At 40.3% G+C, this 11,149-nt stretch overlaps 1 long non-coding RNA gene across 1 annotated transcript; it reads left to right on the top strand.

The window, feature by feature from the left end:
* Positions 1 to 270: 270 nt before the first annotated feature.
* Positions 271 to 7,573, top strand: LOC142071406 (uncharacterized). The gene is made up of 3 exons (XR_012667437.1): positions 271 to 384; positions 6,484 to 6,587; positions 6,852 to 7,573. It is a non-coding gene; the product is annotated as an uncharacterized LOC142071406 (long non-coding RNA).
* The last annotated feature ends 3,576 nt before the right edge of the window (positions 7,574 to 11,149 follow it).

Below are 11,149 nucleotides of genomic sequence, written 5' to 3' on the forward strand. Positions count from 1 at the left end.
CCATATAAAATGAGAATAATGGGTGCAGTAAAGCAGAAAAGTTTCTTTCTGTTCTTCTATCACTGGTACCAGTTAGCATGGGGACTTCAATACAATATTATTATAACATTTTTTTACAGTAGGAATTATAATTGAAATTTGTTATGTATGAGGATGACTAAAACTCGATCATTTCACACTCTCCCGTCCATGCCTGAGGATATTTTGGGGTAAATAGATTGCTTGGAAACAGCTAGTGACTACAGCTAAAATTACATTTTACCAAGTGAGCTGAACGGCTTTTTAATTACAGCTCTGATGTCCACATGCTGTCACCACCATCTAATACCAAGATGGTATTGATTTGGTTTTTAACTTTGATGCACCAGGGGGAAAAAATGCAAGGTAAGATTTTTTTTCTGAAATCCTCCTTCCAAAGTAATAAAGACTCCCAATTCTAAAACCGAAGGTTATTTTGGTAGTCTGTCTTCTTTATAATTTATTTAGATCTGTGGCCATTTTGCATGAATTGTTTGTATTTCAGGCAAGTGTGTTAGAATAAAAGTATATGATTATCATCCCCTGGTGATCCTCTCTTAAAATTAGATATGTATCATCTGAAGCTAATGTTTGTATAAAATAAATATGTTTGCAAAGCCAGGAAATCTGCAAAGCTGCAATCTCATGTGATAATGTAACCTTTGTGTATTAATCAACCACCTGGAAAAGTCATTTATAGCATTTCTCATCCAAGGATCTCAAAGCACTTTACCAGGGAGGATGTCATTATTCCCATATTACAGATTGGACAGTTGAAGCCCAGAAAATTTAAGTAGCTTCCTCCTTTCAGCTGCCGCTGAGGTCCTGCATATGCTCAGAGGAGGAGGTAATAATTGCCTCTTAAAGCTAGATTTTAAGAGTCTTAATATCTCATGGTTTCTTGTACTCCCCCATCTCTCTATACCTATCTATTGTCTTTTGTCTTGTACTTAGATTATAAGCTCCTTGGGGCAGGGACCATATTTCTGTTCTGTGTTTGCACAGCACCTAGCACTATGGGACACTGGTCCATGATCCACACTCCTAGGTACTATGATAATATAAATAAATAATAATAATAACATTGGAATCTATAAGATTCCAGTGCTCATGAAGTAAGGCACTATTTAGCACAAATGAGGCCTTTTGTGAACACAGAATACTTGCATGTTACATAATGAATAGTTATCAAAGCCTTCCTGGATTAAAGCTCCGACGGATATAGTGGCCGTTTCCTTTTGCATCCAAGAGAAAAAGTAATGGCTGTAAAAGCTACTGCTGCCATTAAGCGGCAGGAGCAGCCACAAAATGGTGGTACTAATGCTGCTTCACGGCATCGGAAAGAGGGATTCCATCCTCCACTCCATCACTGCAAGGCACCCGACTCAAACCCACTTACTTGGGCTGAAAACAGGGGAGAGGATTTGCTATCGTGTTTTCATTTGAATATTGACATACTGTCAATATAGCAGGTGGGGGTTCTAGCTTTCAGGACAGTGGGCTTGAGCCAAAGCCTGTTGACGCTAATGGGCATCTTTCCATGCACTCAAAAACAAAACAATGTAAAACTTTAGAGCCTACAACTCCACTCAGTCCTACTTCTTGTTCAACCAATTGCTAAGAGAAACATGTTTGTTTACATTTACGGTAGATAATGCTGCGCATTTCTTAATTACAGCGTCGCCTGAAAGTGAGACTAGGCATTCGCATGGCACTGTTGTAGCTGGCATCGCAAGATATTTATGTGCCAGATGAGCTACAGATTCATATGCCTCACATGCTTCAGCCATTGTTCCAGAGGACATGCTTCCATGCTGAAGAGGCTCATTAAAAAAAAATGTGTTAATTAAATTTTTGACTGAACTCCTTGGGGGAGAATTGTATGTCCCCTGCTCTGTTTTACCTGCATTCTGCCATATATTTCATGTTATAGCAGTCTTGGGTGATGACCCAGCACATGTTGTTCATTTTAAGAACAGTTTCACTACAAATTTGACAAAATGCAAAGAAGATACCAATGTGAAATTTTTAAAGATAGCTACAGCACTCGACCCAAGATTTAAGAATCTGAAATGCCTTCCAAAATGTGAGAGGGATGAGGTGTGGAGCATGTTTTTAGAAGTCTTAAAAAAGCAACACTTAGATGTGGAAACTACAGAACCCGAACCACCAAAGAAGAAAATCAACCTTCTACTGATGATGAAAATGAACATGAATCAGTCTGCTATGCTTTGGGTTGTTATCGAGCAGAACCTGCCATCAGCATGGATGCATATCCTCTGGAATGGTGGTTGAAGCATGAAGGGACGTATGAATCTTTAGCGCATTTGGCATGTAAATATCTTGTGACACCGGCTACAACAGTGTCATGCGAACACCTGTTCTCACTTTCAGGTGTCACTGTAAACAAGAAGCAGGCAGTATTATCTTCTGAAAATGTAAACAAACCTGTTTGTTTGAGCGATTGGCTGGACAAGAAGTAAGACTGATTGGACTTGCAGGCTCTAAAGTTTTACATTGTTTTATTGAATGCAGGGGTTTTTGTACATAATTCTACATTTATAAGTTCAACTTTCATGATAAAGAGATTGAGCTACAGTATTTGTATTAGCTGCATTGAAAAATAAAATGTATTTTGTTTGTTACAGTGCAAATATTTGTAATAAAAATAAATATAAAGTGAGCATTGTACACTTTGTATTCTGTGTTGTAATTGAAATCAATATATTTGAAAATGTAGAAAACATCCAAAAATATTTAAATAAATGGTATTATATCATTGTTTAACAGGGTGATTAATCGCGATTAATTTTTTTAATCGCTTGACACCCTAGTTTGTTGGTTGGTGCTGCATCCAAGATTCATTGAAATCTGAACCTATGTCAAGAGATCTAGAACTGTCCTGCTGCAATCCTTAGTCAGGGTTGTCCTACTTTCTTAGAGCTTGTCCACATGGCCCCACAATGCAGACTACGAGAGTGTGAGTTGTAGCTCGCTTCTGAAGTGTTGCGCTGTAACTGCCCTGTGTAGATATGCAAGTGTGAATTGAAGGGTACCTAGTTCATGTTAATGTAGTCCTGCTGCTCACACAACCCACAGTCCACACTACAGGGCTATGTAGATAAGCCCTTAGTTAGAGTGCTGTGACATTTTTTTTTTGCCTATGAAGCTATGTGATTTACACCAACTGAGAATCTGGCCCAATGTCTATACACACCCACCCTTTTAGACCCAGTATTCCCTCACACAAACATGCAAATGCACACACAGTGCAAACGGAGTGTGGGGGGACTCCTAACAGATGTGCAACCAGGAGAGTCAGCTCTTCTACCTCCCTCCCTGCATTCCTCAGTAAAGGAGACCTGTCAGGGTCAAGGAGAGGCTTGTTGGGGCCAAGAGAGAGGGAATGGCAAGATTTGCAGTGCAGTAGTTACTAGGAAGCATTGCAAGCCCCAAAGTATTCAAAAATCATGAGATTTAGAAAAAATAGTCCGTTTGGGGTTCTTTGTATTTGCCTATTTTTTTGAGCATTTAGGGGTCACATTTTGAAGCTTTTCACCTCAATAATGAAGCTATGTTACTTTTAAAAAAATGAGAAAGTGCTGAAATTCTCCTGAGGGGCTTTTAGAAAAATACCAAATATTGTGAGACTCATGATAAAATCGTTAGAGTTTACTATGCTGCTAAGCGTTTACAAATTAGAGCAGGGCTCAAACTGCTTTTCTTTGTATTAGGACTGAGGCAGAGAATAAGGCAAATGTAACCTGCTCCCTGATTGCCCTTGACCTACTGTACTTTCAGGTAGAATTGTGAGGTCTACTCAAAATATCCTGCCGTGGGCTGCCTGAACTTGCAAATCTATCTCTGCTTGAGATGGCAACTTTTGTAAAAAGTTCCATTCTGTAGAAAGTATAGTAAATTCCATTATGGAGTTTCACTTATGTTTATCTCTGTTAGAATTGTTACCAGTGCTGTGTATGTATTATTTTGTAATGTATATCCACGTACATTACCATACATTAAAACAAGCTCTTACCAGCGTATTATTAGAACTCGGTCATTTTCCATATTGGCAGGAAAATGAATGCTAAGCAGGAGGCATATACAGTACATGTTTGCATCTCTGAAGGGTTAATGAACAATGAGGAATTTGTGTATAGCTCATTAATTGTTATATTGCATCCTTTTATCTGAATTGTTAGTGGCCTGCTTAGTCAATTGAAACATATTACTTTGATATTAAAGCTGCAATCAAAATCTTTATTCTTGTGCATGTGCTACTTGAGAATACAAATCCTTCAGAATAGAGCAGTCAGAATTATCATGGAAAGTATTACAATTCAGTAAGCCATATGCTCAAAAATGCAAACATCAAATCCAGCCAGAAATCTTGCATATAAATGCAATAGTTCTGTCTTTTCTTTCTAAATATACTGATCAGAAATGAAGGGGTAGAGAGGAGTCCTAAAGGCTTGGATTTAGATTCTGGTTTCATGACACATGAAAATTTGTGCGGTGGTCTCACCTATATTAGTCCAAATGTAGCCATCACACAAAATTAGTGCAGCTGATCTACTCTAGGGGAGCCCAAGGTTGCAGTTAATGCAAGTTAGTATTGAGGTGCACTGGTAATACAACAATGTTCTTTTGACATAGTTTTCATCACATGGAGTATCACAAATCCTTGCCAGTTAGAACTGAACATCCACCAAAAGCAGAAAGAAAAACTGGAAGTTGAGCTTTAGGATGGGATTCGCAAAAGCACTCTAGTGACCTAGAAGTACAAAATCCCCATTGAATCCTCCAAAGCACTCTGCACCAGTGCAGAAGTTTGCTCACCTACTGCTCATTGCAGAATCAAGGCCCTAGGGCTAGGTGACTCCATGGCTGGGAAGAAAGGAGATGGGTGGGTCAGCAGTGACTCACTTAAGCGCTCTTAAACCAAATCTCCTCTCATTTGCAAGAGTGTAAAGTCAGAGTGACACCATTCACATTAACTCTGGAATAATGCTAGTGTAACCAAGAGCAGGATTTGGCTCATACAGTTTAAAGCTGGCCACCTTAAGAAAGAGTGACTCACAGATTAGATAATCACTGGAAGAGACAGGATCCAGGTGTAGCAGATAGGGAAGGCTGCATGAAAATAGACAGACACTCCAAGGAAGTCAATAAGATTGGTACCAATGACTTAAATAGGGCCAGGATTTCACCCAGAGTCTGTAAAGAAATTTTAAAAACAGAAAGGTAGGCAGTTTTGTATTCTATACAGGTAATCATGAACAGACAGAGCCTAGTGGCCCCCAAGTGTAGGGAGTCAGGATCTAGGAAGGTTATAAAAGAATAAATTGCAATAGCTGAGACAGAAGTGATGAAGGCATGAATAAAGATTTGAGCAGAGTCAGGATCAAGTGAAGGAGTTGGTGACAGGCAGACTATTTCATTTCTTCCACATTTCCTATGTTTGTAGGTGAGATCTATAGTTTAAACTCATATGAGAAGATACTAATAGAACTGCCTTGAGCTAGGCAGTGTGGGCAAGCACTGTGGAAGCTTCTTAGCACCACTCTGCTTGCGGTCAACATCTTAAAGTTATTTTTGGCCTTGTTTTTACTGCAGAGTTAACATGGGCATTTGCAGGGGTTGAACCTAGCTTCTGCACACACAAAAATACTCTCACCTGAGTGTGGTGATGTCTTAACTGGTCCATCCTGGGATATCAGCTAACGCACGAATACTGCAGTGTGAACACAGGCTAAGCCGCTCGAGTGCTGATAATCCTCCAATTCCTTCCCACAATTCCCACCCACCCATGTACCCAGAAGAATACAATTCACTGGGAAAGAATCATACAGTTGCTCAGCTTACTACCACACTAAGAACCAGGGGATATGCCTCCAGAGATCCTAATGCCCCATACAAGTGAGTATAATCGACTAGACACACTTGAATCTGGCTTTGCACTATGGCTGCCCAGACCAGGCTAAGCCAATCCATGGTACCAATCACTCAAGTTAACTCTGCAGTTAAGACATATCCTAAGGTAACGCTAATATTTCTGACCTTGAAAGCAGAGCTGTGATGGGACGCTTCTACAATCATAGAATCATAGAATATCAGGGTTGGAAGGGACCTCAGGAGGTCATCTAGTCCAACCCCCTGCTCAAAGCAGGACCAATCCCCAATTTTTGCCCCGATCCCTAAATGGCCCCCTCAAGGATTGAACTCACAACCCTGGGTTTAGCAGGCCAGTGCTCAAACCACTGAGCTATGCCTCCCCTCCCCGTGTTTCCACAATGTCTACCTCAAGGCCGTGCTAATAGTATCTCTCATAAGAGTCCAAAATTTATTCACATTAAAAGTTATATATGGACTGTGTGTATATGAAATATACATATATCATTTAATTTCCATTGTATGACCTATATGTATATAACAAACCCTAAGTAACTACATATCTATTTATAGAGAGGGAGAGAGTGCAGATGAGCACAGCAGAAGATACACACATTTTTATTCTGGTGGATCCCTCATCAGAAGAAGGTCGGAGAATGGCAGTGGTTGTTTCTGTTGTAAGTATTTTTCAAGTCTCTCATGATAAAGCGTCCAGATCCTGATGTTATGTGGCTGACATCCTTTACCACTTGTACACTTCATTTTTTTCCTTGTAGCTCCATGACTGAGTTATTATTAGGAAGAAATGTTCTTTGCATAAAGAAATAGTTTGAAAGGTTTTTGTTGGTGATGTTAATTTGTTTGCTCAACATTAATTAAAAATCAGAGCTGCTCTAAAATGTATTTTTTTCATGTTCCATTTCATGTTACCAACCCCAAAGAGTCCAACGCTGATGCGACCTAAGAAAGCAAACTGTATATAAAGAGCATGAGTACTATTTTAACCACATGTGCTAACTAGCTGGCCTAGTCATTATGGCTTGGTACCAGAAATGCCAGGATATCATCTTCTTATTATGATTCAGTTCATGGCTGGTGACATTTATACAACTTTGAGTTCAAGAGAGGAAATATTTCATAGTAAACGGAGCAAGAATGAATCCCCTTGGAATAGTAAAGGTACAAATTACTTTAGTTTTCATTTTCATGGTGCTAAATTTGTATTTCACATGTGGGATTGTAACTGATGATTGCTTCTTTGTCTGGATGAAGAGAAATGCAAAAAAAATTCTGATTATCCAGGAGGCTGTTTGTGTTAGCAGCTAAAATAGTACACATCATGCTGAAACCTTTGTAAACAGCACACAAGCAATTCTTTTCTTCTTAAGCAAAACAAGAAAGGGGACAAAAAGGATTCCAAGTCAAAATATCCTTGTATCATCTGGCTGACATCTGGGACTGCAGTGCACAAATTTTCCTGGAAATACGATTTGTATCAGCTATCAACTAAGCAAACTGCAGCGCATCAGCCAGAGCATCAGATCTTCACTAAAGCTTTGTGGGATTTGAGGAGACTTTAGCACCAGGTATCCTGGTTCTCTTTCTACTGAGACTCTCAGATGAAACCAGGAGGGTTTCTCACACAGCATTTCTTAATAAATATTTTAAAATCTATAATTATTATTTCCACATGCCAACTTCTCATCTCCTCCAAAAACTCCCAATTGCCTCTCATTATCTGAGACAATCCCAGGTCTAAATTTCCTTGATCCCTCACGGACATGATTATGTCCCACTTAATAGTACAATTCATTAACATTCTCTGTGTTGAAGTGCTAAATTATAAAAGCAAAGGGGAAAAAACTCCAGTAAAGAATAATTTTCATATCAGTTGAGGATGGGGGTGGAACTCCTGTTCTAGTTATCTCTCCTGAGTTCTTTATTTTGGTCACTGATCCCACATGAGGGCTCTAGTGAATTGGAAAAGAATTGATTATTTTTCTCCGCCTATGTATCCTGTGACTTTTGATCCATATTTTCCTGTGTACCAAGATTTTGGAAATGTCATCTTTTCTATAGTGAGTGGTCTAGTACCTGAGCAACTTACTGGGACTCCTTGACTCTGCCGCTGTCACTCCATGACCTTTGAGTAAGTCACTCAATTTCTCTGTGCCTCAGTTTAGCCATTTTAAAAATAATTTTAATATTTTGGTGAGCTTTAGTGTTTGAACGTCCTTTAAAGTCCTTGGATGAGATGCATCAGCTACACATAAAGTGTTCTTATTTACTCATTTTGAACATTGTGAACTTCTGGATAGTGATTCCTTTATGGCTGCTGCATCAGAAAAGGATTTGACATTGAAGTGTCTTGTTCAAGGACCCATTTAGAGTGACTAGATTATGAAAGATTAAAATCCACATGAATTTCCAGTCCCAAACACTTCAGGGTTTTGTTTCAATTCTTTCGTCTAAAAAAAATGGTAATTAATATCTTTAGGTGCGGGCTCTGAAACAAGAAATAAATATTTAATGGGAAAATCTCTATCTGTTGGGAAATATTAAACTGAATGCTGGAAAGGTCTCATGACGGCTCAATACAATATATGTGTTTATTCTGACCTGTACATTTTCTAAGGGGCGCACTATTTGTGGTCTATCACACTTGGCACTTGCGCTCTAGACCGAGCTGCAAATGTCTCTCTCCCTTGCTCAGTCTACCATATTTCTGCAGTTCTAACACTGGGCAAACTGGCCATTTATAAGTCTAAAAAGCGGAAGCTGGCAAGGGGCAGGGTCTCTTTGGCAACTGGTCAATGTTTAGTGTGCTCCCTAGAGCACCTGTGTAGAAAAAAGCCCACGTTACTGTTGTCATAAATATAAAGGGAAGGGTAACCACCTTTCTGACTACAGTGCTATAAAATCCCTGCTGGCCAGAGGCAAAACCCTTTCACCTGTAAAGGGTTAAGAAGCTGACGTAACCCCACTGGCACCTGATCCAAAATGGCCAATGAGGGGACAAGTTTCTTTCTTTCTTTCTTTCTGGAGGGAGGGGGGGGGAGAAACAAAGGTTCTGTCTGTCTGTGTGATGCTTTTGCCGGGAACAGATCAGGAATGCAAGCCTTACAACTCCTGTAAAGTTAGTAAGTAATCTAGCTAGAAAATGCATTAGCTTTTCTTTTAGTTAATGGCGTGTAAAATAAGCTGTGCTGGAGGGAATGTATATTCCTGTTTTTGTGTCTTTTTGTAACTTAAGGTTTTGCCTAGAGGGATTCTCTATGTTTTGAAGCTGATTACCCTGTAAAGTATTTACCATCCTGATTTTACACAGGTGATTCTTTTACCTTTTCTTTAAATAAAATTCTTCTTTTAAGAACCTGATTGATTTTTCATTGTTTTTAAGATCCAAGGGTTCGGGTCTGTGTTCACCTATACCAATTGGTGAGGATTATTATCAAGCCTTCCCCAGGAAAGAGGATGTAGGGCTTGGGGGGATATTTGGGGAGAAGACATCTCCAAGTGGGCTCTTTCCCTGTTCTTTGTTTAAAACGCTTGGTGGTGGCAGCATACTGTTCAAGGACAAGGCAAAGTTTGTACCTTGGGGAAGTTTTTAACCTAAGCTGGTAAGAATAAGCTTAGGGGGTCTTTCATGCAGGTCCCCACATCCGTACCCTAGAGTTCAGAGTGGGGAAGGAACCTTGACAACTCTTTAGATGCTTTTGCGAACCAATGGAAACTACGTAGGGGTATCTCATTTTTGTCCCAAAATACTGTGACCCTGATTCAGCAAAGCACTTAAGCATGTGAGTACTTTTATTGAAGTTAGTGGGGATAGGTACATTCTTAAGCATTTTGCTAGATCTGGGTGTTCATGTCTTTGATTTGAGAGATCCCTTTTGTTTACTGGACAGCACTGTTTTTTGGTTAAACTCAGCCATGTTCCCACTTCTCCCTTTTAAAGGCAGGCATTAATGCTGTGACTTTGCTTACAGGCATCAGATAAAATGCTACAGGTCCTACTTCAAAAGGGCTCACATGTGGCTGAGAGTGCAAGCGAACCACTATCATCGCAGTTTTATGATGTGTCCAGTGCACCATCCTTCAGTTATTTCCTTCTCTACCTGATTCATTGTCCTTGCATGATTTCAGTACCTGATTGACAGATTTTCTGTTTTTAAGCACCTCTGGTGGCAAACTTTGGAACAGTCATTTGCACCAACTGCTCTGTAGAAAACCCGTAATGGTCCGCAGTGCCTGGATCCAGTACATTTGTAGCTGTGGCCCAGAAACTGCTCAAGACAATCTGCCATTCCAGGCAATCTGCCACTCAGAGTGTCGCCCCCCCCAAACTACCTAGAACCGAGGTTCTAGACCGGGGGAGGGAGGAATGAGGCGCACACTGGAATTTCTGGAGGGGGTGTGACAAGCATTCTAATGGCATGGTATTTATGGTAGAAGTGGTGGGTCCATGTGGAGGTGGCAGCACCACTCATTCAGGCTTAGCCCAGCTGCCCCTCTGTCATGATGGAGGGGCAGCTGGGCCAAATTTGAGTGAGTGGTGTTGCACCTTGGCACAGCTGGGTCACAGCACCACTCAGAATTGGCCTAGCTGCCTCTGCCACCCTAGGCAGAATCTGCCACCCCAGGCAGCTGCCTGGTTTGCCTATAGCTACAGCAGCCCCTGCTGCTTCCCCTGTGAAAGCACTTACACCCTAATTTTTCAGGACAGCTGCTCAATTACCGAGCCAATAGAATACTGAGCTATTTGCATATTTGTAATTTGCATCCTTACTTAGGTTACAGTGTTAGAGATGAATGGGAGGCCATCCTCTGTACTGATGACTAAATAAGGATCAAAGGAAGAGTTTGTTTTTTTAATTAATCATAAGTAGGATCACTCCATGCTTTTCCCTACAACTTTACCTTTGATAGCATGAAGCAGTAAAACTATGATGAAGAGCCAAACCAAGTACATTGCTCAAAGTCAGTATTCCACCCTCACTTACATTTCTGCAATCCCAAACCCACACTGTCATGACCAGTCCCGTACATTTCTTCAATACTCACAAAAGTAAGGACTTGGAGGATTGGGCCCTATTTGGATATAATCACAGTTTTATCTCCTGCTCAGGCTTCTGCATGTGGGCCTGACTATAGGGTTGCATGGGTAGGGGATAGAATCTGGTTCCTAGTATTTGTTTAATAAAAACTTTGTGTGTGTGTGTGTGTGTGTATTTTCAGG

This window comes from Caretta caretta, chromosome 3 (genome assembly GCF_965140235.1).
Source record: "Caretta caretta isolate rCarCar2 chromosome 3, rCarCar1.hap1, whole genome shotgun sequence".
NCBI lineage: Eukaryota > Metazoa > Chordata > Testudines > Cheloniidae > Caretta > Caretta caretta.